General features: G+C 39.0%; 1 protein-coding gene across 3 annotated transcripts in view; it reads left to right on the top strand.

The window, feature by feature from the left end:
• Positions 1 to 18,438, top strand: part of csf3r (colony stimulating factor 3 receptor) — an 84,679-nt gene that overhangs the window by 30,357 nt on the left and 35,884 nt on the right. Inside the window, exons 1-3 of one of the 3 annotated variants that reach the window (XM_072913097.1) lie at positions 2,888 to 2,903; positions 7,461 to 7,601; positions 14,149 to 14,202. The gene's annotated coding sequence lies outside the window, so the exon portion shown is untranslated. Of the gene's footprint in view, positions 1 to 2,887; positions 2,904 to 7,460; positions 7,602 to 14,143; positions 14,203 to 18,438 lie in introns of those variants that run through there. The other 2 variants (XM_072913096.1, XM_072913098.1) reach the window with 2 other exon arrangements.

Below are 18,438 nucleotides of genomic sequence, written 5' to 3' on the forward strand. Positions count from 1 at the left end.
TATATATATATATATATATATATATATATATGTATATATATATATATATATATATATATATATATATATATACATATGTATATATATATATATATATATATATATATATATATATATATATATATATATATATATATATATATATATATATATATATATATATATATATATATATACATATATATTAGGGGTGTGGGAAAAAAATCGATTCAAATTCGAATCGCGATTTATTTTTCATTTTTTTATTTTTAACTGTTTTTTTTTTTGTTTTTTTGTTTTTTAAATCAATCAATCCAACAAAACAATACACAGCAATACCATAACAATGCAATCCAATTCCAAAACCAAACCCGACCCAGCAACACTCAGAACTGCAATAAACAGAGCAATTGAGAGGAGACACAAACACGACACAGAACAAACCAAAAGTAGTGAAACAAAAATGAATATTATCAACAACAGTATCAATATTAGTTACATAGCAGTGATTAAAAATCCCTCATTGACATTATCATTAGACATTTATAAAAAAAAAAAAGAACAATAGTGTCACAGTGGCTTACACTTGCATCGCATCTCATAAGCTTGACAACACACTGTGTCCAATATTTTCACAAAGATAAAATAAGTCATATTTTTGGTTCATTTAATAGTTAAAACAAATGTACATTATTGCAATCAGTTGATAAAACATTGTCCTTTACAATTATAAAAATGTTTTACAAAAATCTACTACTCTGCTTGCATGTCAGCAGACTGGGGTGGATCCTGCTGAAATCCCATGTATTGAATGAATAGAGAATCCTTTTGAATCGGGAAAAAATAGTTTTTGAATCGAGAATCATGTTGAATTGAAAAAAAATTGATTTTGAATCGAATCGTGACCCCAAGAATCGATATTGAATCGAATCGTGGGACACCCAAAGATTCACAGCCCTATTATATATATATGTATATATATGCTATGTCCCGCTGTTGCTCACGTCCATATCTTTATTATTCAATGATAATTAAAAATAACACTGCACTGTAATTCATATAAGACTTATTTTAACACTTAGTTTAGGCCAACAATATGTAGGGTATGCTTTAAAAAAAAAAGAAGCAGTTATGTTTAGATTCTATTATTCACACATCACCTAGTTCTTGTATTGATAGAATCCCAAATGTGTGGACTAAACTATTTCCCCTAACAAATATGGTTATGTTCATTAATACCCATGATTTTGTCCAAATGAATGATATGACATGAGCATATTGAAGGAGACTGGTGTAAAGTGACAGTTTGCATGACTCCATGTATGCTAACAATAATCCGTAGGAGAAGAGGAACAGAAAGTTGCACGTTGCCACACTTTCAGCAGATGTCTGCTCCATCTGGGAGTCCAAGCTGTAGTTTCAACAGCAGGTAATAATTGGAAACTCATAAAAGATAACAAGTACCCGCTAAATACAAATATTTTCTTTTTTTAATTACGAATTAGAGTGCATGAGACAGTTGAAAAGAAACCTGTAGCTCTCTTTAATTTATCATATTTATATTTATGTATCATCAAGTACAGGAGCTGCGATGTTGTAAGAGCAGTAAGCAGAAAACTGCTCAGTCGGCATTAAAAGCGCTGTGAGTAAATTGTAAACATCACTGTGGAGGGGTCTGCGGGCCTGCCGCGGAGCGGGGTGTGTAAGGACCGGCCTCGAAGTCAGCGGCAGGTGAGTAGATTGCCCAGCTGGGGCTTGTTATCTAATCACCTGTCGCCCTTATTAGCAGCAGTCCTAGAATATACAGGACTGTCTCAGAAAATTAGAATGTTGTGATAAAGTCCTTTATTTTCTGTAATGCAACTAAAAACATTAAAATGTCATACATTCTGGATTCAAGCCTTTTATTATTTTAATATTGCTGATTATGGCATACAGCTTAAAAAAAAATCCTATCTCAAAAAATTAGAATATTTCCTCAGACCAAGTAAAAAAAAAAGATTTATAACAGCAAAACAAAATCAAACATTTGAAAATGTCAATGATTGCACTCAGTACTTGGTTGGGAATCCTTTTGCACGGATTACTGCATCAATGCGGCGTGGCATGGAGGCAATCAGCCTGTGGCATTGCTGAGGTGTTATGGATGCCCAGGATGCTTCAATAGCGGCCTTTAGCTCATTTGCATTATTGGGTCTGGTGTCTTTCAGCTTCTTCTTCACAATACCTCACAAATTCTCTATGGGGTTCAGGTCAGGGGAGTTGGCAGGCCAATCGAGGACAGTAATGCCATGGTCAGTACACCAGTTAGTGGTGGTTTTGGCACTGGGGGCAGGTGCCAGATCATGCTGGAAAATGAAATCATCATCTCCATCAGACATTAATGGGAGTTTTTGTATTAGTGTTCCTTCAAATCAGACATACCAGCCCCCAGACAAATTTTTTTCTCTAAATTTGGCGCCCGAGTCAAAATAATTGCCCAGGCCCTCATCTTTGCACCCTGCTTGCAGCGCCTCGGGACGCGCCCACGATCAGCAATCTGCACACCTGGACCTGATGAGAGGGAGCTGTATAAAGGACCAGTGGACCAGGGGATCCAGGCGGGAACTTAGCTCTCATTGGTATACCGTAAACCGACAAGCCTTATGCTCTCCTTTGCTCTCTCCGCGTTTCTTCCCTGTGCTTGATTTGTCCCCTGTCTCCTCCGTTGTGCACGCAGTATTTTCCTTCCGTTTCCTTGGTTTTGAGCTGTGCGTCTCGCTCCCTTGGACTTTCCCCCTCCCCCGGATCTCGACTGCCTTCCCGGATCTCGATCCCCGCGCACGGACCTGGACTTTTGGACGCCTTTCTCCTGCCCTCGACGGCTTGCTTGTGCACGGACTGCCCTCCTACTTTGTCCCTCCTCTCGCTCTCCTCAACACTAGGTAACACACACTTCAGCTAATCATACACATAGCCTCACACATACACTCTCTTGGGTTTAGTCACACTGTGACGACCGGGGCGCATGGTGATGCGGGGTTTCGTTCTCCCAGGATGCAACGGACTTCGGACACAGCGTGAAGGTAAAAGAAATTATTTATTTACGGAATAACTCAGAAGAAACAAAGAAAAGGGTGCTCATAGCACATAAGGTAAAACTAAGGAAGACTAGCGTGGGAGCTAGCGAGTAACAGAACCTAGCGTGGAAGCTAACAGGTACAGAGCCAGAACAAAAGTCGTCAACTGTTGCAAAAAAGCAAACTACGAAGCAAGACAGAATGACAGGAAAGGCAGGCTTAAATAATAATGTCAGTGATGACAAACAGGTGCGCGTCGGGAACAAACGCGGCAGGTGAAAATAATAAGCAGCCATGGCAACAAACTCAGGTGTACAAAACAGGCACTCAAGGAGTCCAAAACTAACCAAAAACACAAGTAACTTGAAAACGTAAACAAGAAATATGATCCGGGCAGCGGATCATAACACACACTCCATTTCCTTAGTCTTGTTATTAGTTAGTATTGTTTATTATTATTATTATATATAATAATAATAATATATATAATTATTATATATATAATAAATCATTGCACATTACTGCCCCCTGGTGTCTGTGTCGTCAACTCCATCTAGCCACACATAACAGGCCTGACATATACAGTAATTTTGTACACTCAATGTTGTAGGCAACACAAAAATATCACCCACATACTTGACATGATTGGAAGGCAGCTTTACTGTTACCAAGTACAGTAAGTAACAAGGACGCTAATCGAAGGCGGCTTCATCACTTAGACTTGGGCTTCGGGGGTGTAATTTCTCGGCTCGCTGAAATGTAGCGTGTAATGCCCAGCGGACGGAGAGCGCGACTTCCATTACTGCTGATTAGCGGAGAGGATCAAGCGAAATATGTCATTGCATGATAACTCGTTAATGTAATTTTAATTAGTGCCTAGGCACCACACCCCATACACACACACACACCACACACACACACACTTCCCTTGCCCGCCTTCTTTTTGTCCTATGTTGCCTTGATTCAAAAGCCAACCAAGGCTTCATACATTATGCTTTGTAAAACACGTAGCGAGGAGGTGATTTCAACGTGTCAGCATTTGAAAGACACAATAACAAGCTAATAAACATGGGCTGGGCGGGGGGGGGCAAAAGGGGGTCAATGGTCAAGGTGCACTTTATGGTCTTATTTGATAGCTTAGTTTAGTGGCGTGCTCACAAAGGATGCTGCTGATTCCAAGGTCGTGGATCAGGACGGTGTGAGCAACATTCATCATTAGGGCCCGCATGGCCCATTGCATAAGGAGTCCCAAAGGGAGTCCTTATGCAATGGGACATAAGGACCTATTGAATTTGTAAGGTTTTATTATTCTTTATTCTTCCGCCGCCACTTTAAACTGTAATTTGACCCACTTATCATGTTTCAAAACTCACCATATTTGACCCACACATCAGGACTTGCGAAAATTGCCTTTTTAAAAAAGAAACGAACCACAAAACTCAAAATTGCGCTCTAGCGCCCCCTACGAAAAAAAAAAAACTAGACTGCCTGTAACTCCCACTAGAAAAGTCGGAGAGACATGAAACAAAAACCTTTATGTAGGTGTGACTTAGACCTAGATTTCATAATAGTATATTCTCGGGCAAAAATCAACAGGAAGTTGGCAATTCCCCCTTCAAGACAAAAAAGTACTAAAAACAGTCACTTTTGCCTCTTTGAGCTGTAATTTGACCCCCTTAACATGCTTCAAAACTCACCGAACTGAACACACACATCAGGACTGGCAAAAATTGTGATCTAATAAAAAAACCTAACCCCAAATCTCAAAATTGTGCTCTAGCGCAATTTTTTTATGAAACGCACAAAAAACTGCTCCTCGGATGAAAAAACTGACAAAACTGCCTGTAACTCTCCCTGGGAAGGTCGGAGAGACATGAAACAAAAACCTCTATGTAGGTCTCACTTAGACCTACATTTCATAAATTGACAACCCCCAGCAAAAATCAACAGGAAGTTTGCTATTCCCCCTTCAAAAAAATGTTTTTGTAAAAACCGGTCATCTTCCTTCAAAAACTATCTCCTCTGAGCGCGTTTGTCATTTCGGCTTCAAACTAACACAGGAGAGAGATTGAACCCTTGTGTATAAAATAACAGAACAGCGTTTTAATACCTGCTCCGGTTTTGATTTTATGACCCTTCAAAGACCCGCTGCGCTGATGCTGCTGCGCTGTTGTTTTTTTAAGATGGCTGCTTAAAAGCAGGAAGCACCAACGTGCCCACACAATGCAGACAAGGTAGGTACACTAGACAAAAGTCTTGGGACACTTCAGACTAAAAGTAGACAAAAGAATTGGGACACTTAGGACTAGCACCTGCCAAATACGCGGGCCCGACCAATGCTGCTTGCAGCTTTAATTTCTGCTTGGATTCATTCTCTACAGACATCATGTTCGCACCCTCAAAATACATGGAAATATTACGACAACAAACAGTGCTAATATTTATTTGAGTAGGTATAATTAATTAAAAATGAAAATCATTATGAATTGGAAATACTGTATAAGTATTAAATAATATATATATATATAATACTATATAATAGGGTATAATATGGACCCACTATATAATATTATATAAGTATTATATTATAACAATTATAGAATATGTTCCAAAGTTTTTCGGGTGGTATAGCTCGGTTGGTAGAGCGGCCGTGCCAGCAACTTGAGGGTTCCAGGTATGATCCCCGCTTCCGCCATCCTAGTCACTGCCGTTGTGTCCTTGTGCCACCCACACCGGTTTTAAATGTAACTTTGATATTGGGTTTCACTATGTAAAGCGCTTTGAGTCACTAGGGAAAAGCGCTATATAAATATAATTCACTTCACTTCCCATTTTGATAATAAGAATGACAATTCTAAAATGTTTTTTAGTGTCGAACAACTTTTTATTTTTTTATTTTGTGTGCATCATTGTTCAAAAAATACATTGAGGGCGGGTTCTTAAGAATATATGTATATATATATATATATATATATGTGTGTTTGTGTGAGTGTGTGTGTGTATGTATATATATATATATATATATATATATATATATGAGTGTATGTGTATATATATATATATATATATGTATATATATATATATATATATATATGAGTGTATGTGTATATATATATATATATATATGTATGTTTATGTATATGTGTATATGTATATATGTATGTATATGTGTGTGTATATATATATATATATATATATATATATATATATATATATATATATATATACATATATATATATATATATATATATATATATATGTGTGTACCGTGTATGTGTATATACAGTATATACCTGTATGTGAGTGTATGTCTATATATATATATATATATATATATATATATATATATATATATATATGTATGTATGTATGTATGTATATATATATATGTATGTATACGTAATTATATGTATGTACATGTATATATGTATGTATGTATGTATGTATATATATATATGTGTATGTACATGTATATATGTATGTATAAATGTATGTATGTAAATACATTTATATATGTATGTATGCATGTATATATGTATGTATATATATGTATATATATATATATATGTATATGTATGTGTGTGTATATATATATATATGTATATATATAAATATATATGTATGTAGATATATATATATATATATATATGTGTGTATATACATATATCTACATATATATATGTAGATGTATATGTATATTTATTTATATATGTAGATATATATGTATATTTATACATGTGTAGATATATATGTACGTAGATATGTATGTATATTTATATATATGTAGATATATATGTACATATATATATATGTATGTATATGTGTATACGTATATATATGTATATGTATGTATATACAGTATGTACAGTATATATATGTGTATGTGTATGTATATGTATGTGTATATGTTTATAGATGTATATATGTATATGTAAATATGTATATGTATGTGTATATATATATATATATATATATATATATATATATATATATATATATATATATGTATGTATATGTAAATATGTATATGTATGTGTATATATATATATATATATATATATATATATATATATATATATATGTATATGTATATGTATTTATGTATATTTATGTGTTTATATATATACCTGTATATGTGTATGTATGTAAATATGTATGTATGTACATACTGTATGTATCTATGATTTATTGTTTTGTTGTTCTGTTTTTCGCATGTTTGGGTTAAAAAAGTGGTTGAAAAAAACACATTATTGGTAAAAGTGCATTTTATTGTCAAAGTTACTGTAAAATGTTAACTTTTCAGGCCACATTCCTGACTGTATTGTTCAGGTAATGCTGATCAAATTCCTGCTGAGTGTATTTTGTCTTCAATAATGTCCACACACTCTGAACGCCATCCTCTTGTTCTTCCTCCTCCCAGACAGCCGTCAGTCAGGGGCCTCTTCCTGGAAAGTTCCACTACTTTCAAAACAAAGCTGCTTGGTGGACATGGCTGGTCCAGACAGAGACTTTTTCAGCCCCCTGGCGTCTGCAGCGGCGTGATCCAGGCTGTTTGCAAGCGGTGAGTGCAGAACATTGCTGATGCTCCTTTCCTTGACCATATGAAAGCTCCAAACTGAATAATGGGCAGTTTGTTTGGCATTTGGATGTTGGGGTGAACGCAAACATTGCGTGCGCAATACGGTGTTTACCTTTTCCAGAAGTTTAAAAAAAGGATATGAAACTAATCGCTTTCCTCTTTTTTTTAATACGTAGGAGTATTATGGCTGCTGATTTAAATATCAGACTATCTAAATCTGGAGACATTTTTAGGCCGTAGCTCATTTTTTTATTGTCTTTGGCATATTGTGAAAATAAAATAAATGTATTACTAAAAGGATATACAGTCCCGATCAAAAGTTTACATACACGTGTAAAGAACATCATGTCATGGCTGTCTTGAGTTTACAATATTTTCTACAACTTTTATTTTTTGTGATAGAGTGATTGGAGCACATACTTGTTGGTCACAAAAAACATTCATGAAGTTTGCTTCTTTTATGAATTTATTATGGGTCTACTGAAAATGTGAGGGTCAAAAGTATACATACAGCAATGTTAATATTTGCTTACATGTCCCTTGGCAAGTTTACCTGCAATAAGGCGCTTTTGGTAGCCATCCACAAGCTTCTGCTTGACCACTTGACCACTCCTCTTGACAAAATTGGTGCAGTTCAGCTAAATTTGTTGGTTTTCTGACATGAACTTGTTTCTTCAGCATTGTCCACACATTGAAATCAGGACTTTGGGAAGGCCATTCTAAAACCTTCATTCTAGCCTGATTTAGCCATTCCTTTACCACTTTTGAGGTGTGTTTGGGGTCATTGTCCTGTCAGATGAAACAAAAATGTAGCTATTTGGCCACAATATGTTTGGAAAACAAAATGTGAGGCCTTTAATCCCAGGAACACCAATTCCTACCGTCAAGCTGACTTAAACGTCTGGACAATGCTGAAGAAAAAAGTCCATGTCAGAAAACCAACAAATTTAGCTAAACTGCACCAAGTGTTGGGGTTAGGGGTTAGGGTTAGGTTTAGGAGTAGGGTTAGGGTTGGGGTTGGGGTTGTTGGTTAGGGTTAGGGTTAGGGGTTAGGGTTAGTGTTCGGGTTAGAGTTAGGTTTGTGGGTAGGTTTTAGGCATAGGGAAAGTAAATGGTTAGGGTTAGGATTAGGGTTAGGGCTAAGAGTTGGGTTAGGGTTAGGGTTAGGGTCAGGGGTTAGGGGTTAGGGTTAGGGTTAGGTTTGTGGGTAGGTTTTAGGCATAGAGAAAGGAAATGGTTAGGGTTAGGGTTAGGGCTAAGAGTTGGGTTAGGGTTAGGGTTAGGGTTAGGGTTAGGGGTTAGAAGTTAGGGTTAGGGTTAGGGTTAGGGTTAGGTTTGTGGGTAGGTTTTAGGCATAGAGAAAGGAAATGGTTAGGGTTAGGATTAGGGTTAGGGCTAAGAGTTGGGTTAGGGTTAGGGTAAGGGTTAGGGTTAGGGTTAGGGGTTAGGGTTAGGGTTAGGGTTAGGGTTAGGTTTGTGGGTAGGTTTTAGGCATAGATAAAGGAAATGGTTAGGGTTAGGTCTAAGAGTTGGGTTAGGGTTAGGGTTAGGGTTAGGGGTTAGAAGTTAGGGTTAGGGTTAGGGTTAGGTTTGTGGGTAGGTTTTAGGCATAGAGAAAGGAAATGGTTAGGGTTAGGATTTGGGTTAGGGCTAAGAGTTGTGTTAGGGTTAGGGTTAGGGTTAGGGTAAGAGTTAGGGTTAGGGTTAGGGGTTAGGGTTAGGGTTAGGTTTGTGGGTAGGTTTTAGGCATAGAGAAAGGAAATGGTTAGGGTTAGGGTTAGGTCTAAGAGTTGGGTTAGGGTTAGGGTTAGGGTTAGGGTTAGGGTTAGGGTTAGGGTTAGAAGTTAGGGTTAAGGTTAGGGTTAGGTTTGTGGGTAGGTTTTAGGCATAGAGAAAGGAAATGGTTAGGGTTAGGATTAGGGTTAGGGCTAAGAGTTGGGTTAGGGTTAGGGTTAGGGTTAGGGGTTAGGGTTAGGGTTAGGGTTAGGGTTAGGGTTAGGGTTAGGGTTAGGGTTAGGGTTAGGGTTAGGGTTAGGGTTAGGGTTTGGGTTAAGAAATTCAAGCAGAAGCTTGTGGATGGCTACCAAAAGCGCCTTATTGCAGGTAAACTTGCCAAGGGACATGTAAGCAAATATTAACATTGCTGTATGTATACTTTTGACCCAGCACATTTGCTCACATTTTCAGTAGACCCATAATAAATTCATAAAAGAAGCAAACTTCATGAATGTTTTTTGTGAGCAACAAGTATGTGCTCCAATCACTCTATCACAAAAAAATAAGAGTTGTAGAAATGATTGGAAACTCAAGACAGCCATGACATGATGTTCTTTACACGTGTATGTAAACCTTGTAACCTTTTTGGTTCATCCATCCATCCATTTCTACCGCTTATTCCCTTTGGGGTCGCGGGGGGCGCTGGAGCCTATCTCAGCTACAATCGGGCGGAAGGCGGGGTACACCCTGGACAAGTCGCCACCTCATCGCATTTTTGTTCAGACAAATTAAAAACATATTTTCTTACAAGCCTAAGTAGTGAGAAATAAGGTAAAAAAAAAAAAAAAAAAAAGGGGAAGTGGTGATAAGTGTGTAAAGTATCAAGGATGTTGCTAAATCCTGAAAGTGTGGCAATGAAGGGAACCTCCTGGAACAGCAGGGGGGAGGAAGCATATGGCGGCTGTAGTACGATCATTGACGACAGACGTTGGTGTCATTAAGTCTCCTTTTATATCAAATGTGCTCGCTTACCAAAAAAAAAAAGTCGACTTTCCTTCTGTTGTTCCGTAATAGCACCTCAGGCTAAACTACCTGCTGAAGGTAATCAGACCTTGGAAAATGGGAAGCGAGGCGATTTAGGAGGTCTTTCATGCGGCAGGTTGATAAGGAAGAGCAATTCTGCCAGGAATGAGCTCAATTAATATTTGAAGTAATAAATCCTTTTCGGGGGGGCTTTCTTGCGGCTACACTGCAAAAAGTCAGTGTTCAAAAACAAGAAAAAAAAAATGCAAAAATGAGGGGTATTTTATTTGAACTAAGCAAAATTATCTGCCAATACAACAAGAAAATTTGGCATGTCAAGACTTTCCAAAACAATTAAAATGAGCTAATTTCAATTAACCCCCAAAAAAACCTTAACCTCTTAAGGCCCAAGCTGTTTGTTTACATGCTTTTTTTGTATTTCTCTTTGCTATTTGGGCTTATTGAACCCTAATTAGAATAAAAACTAAGAATCATCATTTGATATGATGTACTTAGTCCATAAGTACACAAACGTGTACTTCATGTGTCGTGGAATGCTAATGCTTATTTTTACACTTTTTTCCCCAAATTCCATTGTATGTTATACTCTTCTGACACCACCAGATGGCAGTATAAGTGTCCACATAAGTGGCCATAAGACCCCAATTCAGTAGTGTACAAAATTTTGGAAATAAGAGTTAAAAAGTGCTGTCCACGCATAATGATAGTTACTTTTATTTCAAAAGTAACTCAGTTACTTACACTAAAAAGTAATGCGTTATTGTGAAAAGTAACTATTTAGTTAATTATTTTTTTCTTTTTTTTAATGCCCTTTTAGCCTTCATTTCAGTACTGTTATTGCACTGGAGAATAATACAATATGTTGATCAACTTGACATGCATTTGCATCACTGAACTCTGCTAAACAATGTGGTCTACATACAACACACAAAGACAAAGATATGTTTCAAAGGGCCAATTTGTTTCAGGCCAGAACAAATTGACAAAACTATTTTAAATAGCTGCAACATAACATACATAAGTAACAAACAGCATAATAACAACAATGCTGTAAACTTGGCTTCACCTAAGGAAGGCACACATGACATGATTATAGGCCTTTTTTTCTCTCAAGGAATTGTGAAATAAAATCATGTCTTCAGTGTAGCCCAGAACACTCTACGCATTTCCCCAGTTTTAGTTTAGAGAAAAGGAAAGATTGGCCTGGCCCACTAGGATCCCTCTTTATGTTTGTGAACTTTATAGTCTATACATTTAGAGTGATGTGATAATCAAACACTCTAGAAGTCTAGAATGAAAGAGTATATAATAGAATTGATAGAGTGTGTGTACCTTCAGTGATGAATGATGATCAGAGGCAGAGTTTGGAGTGTCTTCTTTAGCTTGCTTTCCATGTTTATGTACTCACTGTCCACTGTGTCCAGGTACGTGAAAATGTTTTCGTACCGTTTGCCGTTTGACGCTCATCATGCTGAAAGCGGGTGACTCCACTGTAGAAATAGCCTGCACGTCTTCGAGCACATACGTTGCAATGGCTCTATCAATGTTGTCCTGGCTAGCAGTGCCTCCGTTAAAATCCTTAGGTGGAAGTGGAGGTGAAGTGTGTCTCTCTTTACTAGCTTCGTCGAAGCATGTTGCTTTTGTAGCTGTTTCAGCAGATTTGAATTGCTGTTTTGGGCAGTAGATATGATCTTTGCTCCAAGACACAATTTACATTTAACTAAAATGTTCTTTTCTATGTGCTCGACAAAAGAAAAGTAGTGAGAATATCTCCATGTTAAGAAACTCGGCTTTGGCTCCGCAATGATGTCTTGTTAGTAAACACAGACACGCCCCTCCACCCCACACACACACACACACACGTACACACACACACACACATACACACACACACACACACACAGCGCGCGCGGCGCAACTCTTCTTTCTCTTCCTTGATTGAGAAGGACGACACTGCAACTCTCCAATAAAACACACTCAGATCTTCTCAGTTTCTAGCCAAAACTATATAAAAAATAACGTAAAATAACGCAGTAACGCATCATGTAGTAACGGTAACTGAGTTATTGAATATAAAAAATAACGCGTTAGACTACTAGTTACCGCTGAAAATAACGGTGTTACTTTGTAACTCGTTAGTCCCAACACTGCTGGCAACTTAGCTGCCAGTTTTTCTACTGTAAAAACAAATGTACCGTCTTTCCATTTACAGTAATACACCGTTAAAAACAACAACCATAGATTTTACAGCCAAAAACTGGCAGCTCAGTCAACAGGTAGTTTTTTTTTCAATTTACAGTAATATGCTGTAAAGAACAACATAAAATTCATTGTCATTTTTATTTATTGATGGGTAGTTTGCTGTAAATTTTAAGTATTTTTATTCAGACAAAAACACGTTTGGAAAGTATGATAATATACTGTAATATTTGATATTGGATACTATTAGAGTTTAAAAAGCATGCAATTTCAAGCAGTGCATGTATGTTTTTCTGTCAAAATGTAAAAAAATCCATTACATTTAGTGAGAAAATATGAAGCACTTTATTGACACATATCATTTCCAGGTGTTTGCGGGCCAGATAAAATGATGTCGTGGGCCAGATCTGGCCCTCGGGCCTTGAGTTTGATACCTACGCTGTGAAAGATGCAAAACTATTACTCTTGTGACACGTAACGCCTCACTATCGCCCCCTGCTGAGCCAACTGAAAAGCCTCATGAGATCGGCTGATGTATGTGTTGTATTCTTTGTATATGTTATTGTCATACTGTCAAAGTCGGTGTGGTTATCAAAATATCAATAATATGCACTGTCCCTTTAAATAAAGTCTACAGTTGGACTTGTGCGCTACTTTTTATTTTATTTTTATTTTTTATAGTTATGGTGTAAGTTTATTTCGAACATGCATACAATTACAATAGGGTACATCACATATTTCCAGTTTTTCATTACAGCATGTCTTGAAAAGGTGTAGGAAGAAGCAGAGCTCAAAAGTCTCTTTACAAAGTCACAGTTAAGTAAGCAATGGCTCGTTTCAATTTTGGTTTATGTCGACAAAAGCTTACGTCATGACACATTAGCATGTAGCATTGTGTGTTCATTTCACATCTTTTTTTTTTTTTTAATAATATGTATTTATTCATTTGGTAGGGATTAGGGTTAGGGTTAGGGTTAGGGTTAGGGTTAGGGGTTAGGGTTAGGGTGCAACTGTATATTTTCTTTGTGAGAACAAGCTTAATCAAGTGGAAATTGTTAAACAGAGAACAATGGTAAGTGTGACTTATAAACCTATCCACATCAACCAACCGGAAGGAACTTATGCTGTCTTTAAGTTGAAGTTGAGTGGTAATAATTTTTTGGCGACACCTAGCGGCCACAATAATTCATAAAGTTAAGACTGTGACACAGTAAGTTGAATGATGCGGACACGTTTGTTACTGGACACTTTCAAGTACGCTTTTGCCTTGGATTCTAAGTAGCATGCAAGTATAATTGAGACTTCTTTATATTGCCAATTATACATGTTTCGTCGAAGTTTATGTGATAAACAGGAGGGAAATGTTAGAATAATTGTTTCTAAGTTATCACAAAAACTTTGTGTTACATTGAGTGCCCGGTAAGAGAGTTCTCTTAATGAGAAATAGACACTTTTTCCATAGCCCCTCAAAAAATATAACAAAATAAAAACTTGTTTTTTTTAAAAATAACGCTGTTTTTTAACTGGAGTTTTCCGGTAATTTATTTGTGTTTTTATTCCTCCAGAGCAGTGCCGACACAAGAAAGCTTCAAACCTCAGCGAAGATTTTCTGTTTTTTGGAATGGTGAGTTCATTCTCGTGTTGATGATGACTTGATAATAAAAGACGCACTGTTGCTATGCTACTTAGCTCCTGCGAAAAGATGCAAAACCCTCCAACTGAAGACGCCTCTTAAAGTGTAACATGACATGTGCGTGGAGCTTTTAGCTGCATTCTCGTTATGTCTTCTCAATGGACAATACAGGAGTACAGAAAGTAAACTTTAGAGTAGTCAGTGTTAGGTTCAAACACTAATGACATCAATTAAACAGACAAAAAGCAAGGAATTATACAGAAACAGAATTCAATTTAGCTCATTGAGGAGAAACGTCTGGGCTGTACTATTTGTACAGTGTTCCACCACGCTCTGACAAAAGGTCGCGCGACTCTTCTTTTATTTGGACTTTCCCTGATTACATGGCAACAGCTGTTTCTAAAGGAAGGGGGTCGTAAACAGCCGTCGCCTTTGGTTACAAAACATTTCAAAGAAAAGGTGCCTGGAGGGGGGTCAGGTCCTGCTTTCTCTCCGATATGTAGATGTCGGGTCAAGACACAATCTTCCTGTGGATTACAGTAGATCAAAGAAACCGACACCTTCATGTCGCTTCCCATCCTACGCGGTGGAGTTTTACAAGCCTTTTGATTGGTCAGATCAAAAACAGCTTTTGTCTGCTCGCCGGGAACTCATTGAAACACAACGTTTTGTGATAACTTAGATACAATTATTCTGACAGTTAGGTTTGACCCAGCAGATTTGCTCACATTTTCAGTAAACCCGTAATAATTTCATAAAAGAACCAAACTTCATGAATGTTTTTTGTGACCAACAAGTATGTGCTCCAATCACTCTATCACAAAAAAATAAGAGTTGTAGAAATTATTGGAAACCCAAGACAGCCATGACAGTATGTTCTTTACAAGTGTATGTCAACTTTTGACCACAACTGCACATTTTCTTTGTGAGAACAAGCTTAATTAAGTGAAAATTGTTCAACAGAGAACAATGGTAAGTGTGACTTATAAACCTATCCACATCAACCAACCGGAAGGAACTTATGCTGTCTTTAAGTTGAAGTTGAGTGGTAATAATATTTGGCGACACCTAGCGGCCACAATGATTCATAAAGTTAAGACTGTGACACAGTAAGTTGAATGATGTGGACACGTTTGTTACTGGACACTTTCAAGTACGCTTTTGCCTTGGATTCTAAGTAGCATGCAAGTATAATTGATACTTATTTATATTGACAATTATACATGTTTCGTCGAAGTTTATGTGATAAACAGGAGGGAAATGTTAGAATAATTGTTTCTAAGTTATCACAAAAACTTTGTGTTACCTTGAGTGCCCGGTAAGAAGACAAAAGCTGTCTTTGAACCTACTAAGAGTAAGGCTTGTAAAACTCCACTGTGTAGGGGGTAGAGATGCGCGGATAGGCAATTATTTCATCCGCAACCGCGTCAGAAAGTCGTCAACCATCCGCCATCCACCCGATGTAACGTTTGATCAGAACTGCATCCGCCCACCATCCGCCCGTTGTTATATATCTAATATTAATAAAAAAATTTAAAAAAAGGGTGAAAACTACGCGAATTGCACCTTGTGCAGACAAGATTTTTCGATCGGACACGGAGGAATTAGCGATGTAAAAGACCACGTTGGGACAAAAAAACACAAGTCTAATGCCGTTGCTAGCGATACAAGTGGAAAACTTTCAACGTTTTTCGTCGCCCAAACAGATTCTTTGGATGTGATAAATGCCGAAGTTTTATTTACGGAGGCAATAATTGAGCATGGACTTCCAATCGCACTGGCTGATCACATGGGACAGTTAATAATGTAATGCAACCTTTAAAAATCATTACGCGGTGATCGCGATCCCAAAAATAAACTTTTCTTGCATGATAATGTCCAGAAAAATTCGCTTTATATTACTATAGAGTCCTTTTAACGAATGAGTTTGATGGTTTATCACAAACCTTAAATGAAAGAAGTCCTTTGTTCTCCTGCACCATGCATGCGCAATCCTGTCGGCTGTATTTCACAGCACGACATACTGTAAAAAGTGTTTTATACTATTTATACTTTCAATTAACAAATTGAAGTCTTGTGAAAGGTTGACAGGATAACTGGCATTAACTGTCAAAATAATTTCAAACTATTGAAGTTAGCTTACAGAATAAACATGTCAATCAACCCATATGATTTTTGCTGTAATATTTTTGTTTTGAAAAGTCACTGTGACTGATAGAAAAGTGATGGTTTTAGCAACATTTTAACCTGTCTGAATGCTAATAGTCATTTTGCGTCGGGGGGCGAAGCCCTGAACCCTCCACCAGGACTTTGTCCTGGACCTACCGGGGCCTGCGGCCCTTGGACCCTGGCTACTAGGTTTTTCTGATTTAAAAGTTGGCAGGTATGGTGAGGTTATAAAGCTTTTGCCTGTTAAAGAAAGGAGACTGATCCAATGCACAGACATTCGCGTGCCACGCTGTCACGACCCAGACGCACACCAGTGCGCAATCATATGGGAGCCGCGCTGAGCGCACCTCCAAGCGCGTCTCGCTGCCGGCGACGGCCAGGTATATGGGCCCACGCTCCAGCGCCATCCATTTTCAGGGCTAGTTGATTCGGCAGGTGGGTTGTTACACACTCCTTAGCGGGTTCCAACTTCCATGGCCACCGTCCTGCTCTCTATATCAACCAGGGTGAGCCCCACCCCTTTCATGAGCGCACTACGCGCGGAGTGACCCCTGTTACGCGCCCCCGGCAACAGGGGTGGCAAGCAGGTAAGCTGCGCGGGCGGAGCGCGCGGAGTGACCCATGTTACGAGCCCCCGGCCACGGGGGTGGCGGGCAGGTAAGCTGCTTACCTGCTGCGCGTGACGCCGGCCGCGGCGAAAGCGGACGAGGCGGGGTGTCGGTGCGGTGGGCGCGGTAGTGACCCTGGACGTGCGTCGGGCCCTTCTCGCGGATCGCCTCAGCTACGGCTCCCGGTGGGGCCCTCTCGGGGGAAGGGGCCTCGGTCCCGGACCCCGGCGAGGCGTCCCTTCTCCGCTCCGTAAAAGTGTCCATCTTTTCTTTTTTTTTCTTCTGTTGTGGCATATGCAGCAGGTGCCTGCTCGTTTTTCGTATGTGGGTAACAACATTTAACTATGTATATATATTTCCGAATTGGTTTAACTGCCACCCGCAAAAAAAAAAACAAAAAAAAAATTGATCCGCCCGACCCGACCCGCGAGCGGATAAAATCTTAGTTTTTTTAATTTCATCCGCCCGATCCGCGGATAATCCGCGGACTCCGCGGTTGTGTCCGCAAACCGCGCATCTCTAGTAGGGGGGAAGCAAGATGAAGATGTTCCTGTTTCTTTCATGTATTATAATCAAACAGAAAGATATTGTCTGACCCAAGGACTATAAAAGGGAAGAGAAAGCAGGACCAGAATCCCCTCCAGTCGACTTCCTTTTTTAACTGTTTTATGAACGTCCTTTTGAACTGTTTTACAAATCTCTTTTTGAACTCGTTTACGACCCTTTCTGTGAAATGTTTACGACCTTTTCTTTTGAACTGTTCTGCAACCAAAGGCAACGCTGTTTACGACCCAGCTGTTTACATGTAGTCAGAGAAAGTCCAAATAAAGAAAGGAGGCATAAAAAAGGGTGGAGTGCCATCTCCGGGTTGGGGAGGAGATCTTACCCCAAGTGGAGGAGTTCAAGTACCTCGGAGGGAAGAGTGGATCGTGAGATCAACAGGCGGATCGGTGCGGCGTCTTCAGTAATGCGGACGCTGTATCGATCCGTTGTGTTGAAGAAGGAGCTGAGCCGGAAGGCAAAGCTCTCAATTTACCGGTCGATCTACGTTCCCATCCTCACCTATGGTCATGAGCTTTGGGTTATGACCGAAAGGACAAGATCACGGGTACAAGCGGCCGAAATGAGTTTCCTCCGCCGGGTGGCGGGGCTCTCCCTTAGAGATAGGGTGAGAAGCTCTGCCATCCGGGAGGAGCTCAAAGTAAAGCCGCTGCTCCTCCACATCGAGAGGAGCCAGATGAGGTGGTTCGGGCATCTGGTCAGGATGCCACCCGAACGCCTCCCTCGGGAGGTGTTTAGGGCACGTCCGACCGGTAGGAGGCCGCGGGGAAGACCCAGGACACGTTGGGAAGACTATGTCTCCCGGCTGGCCTGGGAACGCCTCGGGGTCCCACAGGAAGAGCTGGACGAAGTGGCTGGGGAGAGGGAAGTCTGGGCTTCCCTGCTTAGG

This window comes from Nerophis lumbriciformis, linkage group LG04, assembly GCF_033978685.3.
Source record: "Nerophis lumbriciformis linkage group LG04, RoL_Nlum_v2.1, whole genome shotgun sequence".
In the NCBI taxonomy this organism is placed as follows: domain Eukaryota; kingdom Metazoa; phylum Chordata; class Actinopteri; order Syngnathiformes; family Syngnathidae; genus Nerophis; species Nerophis lumbriciformis.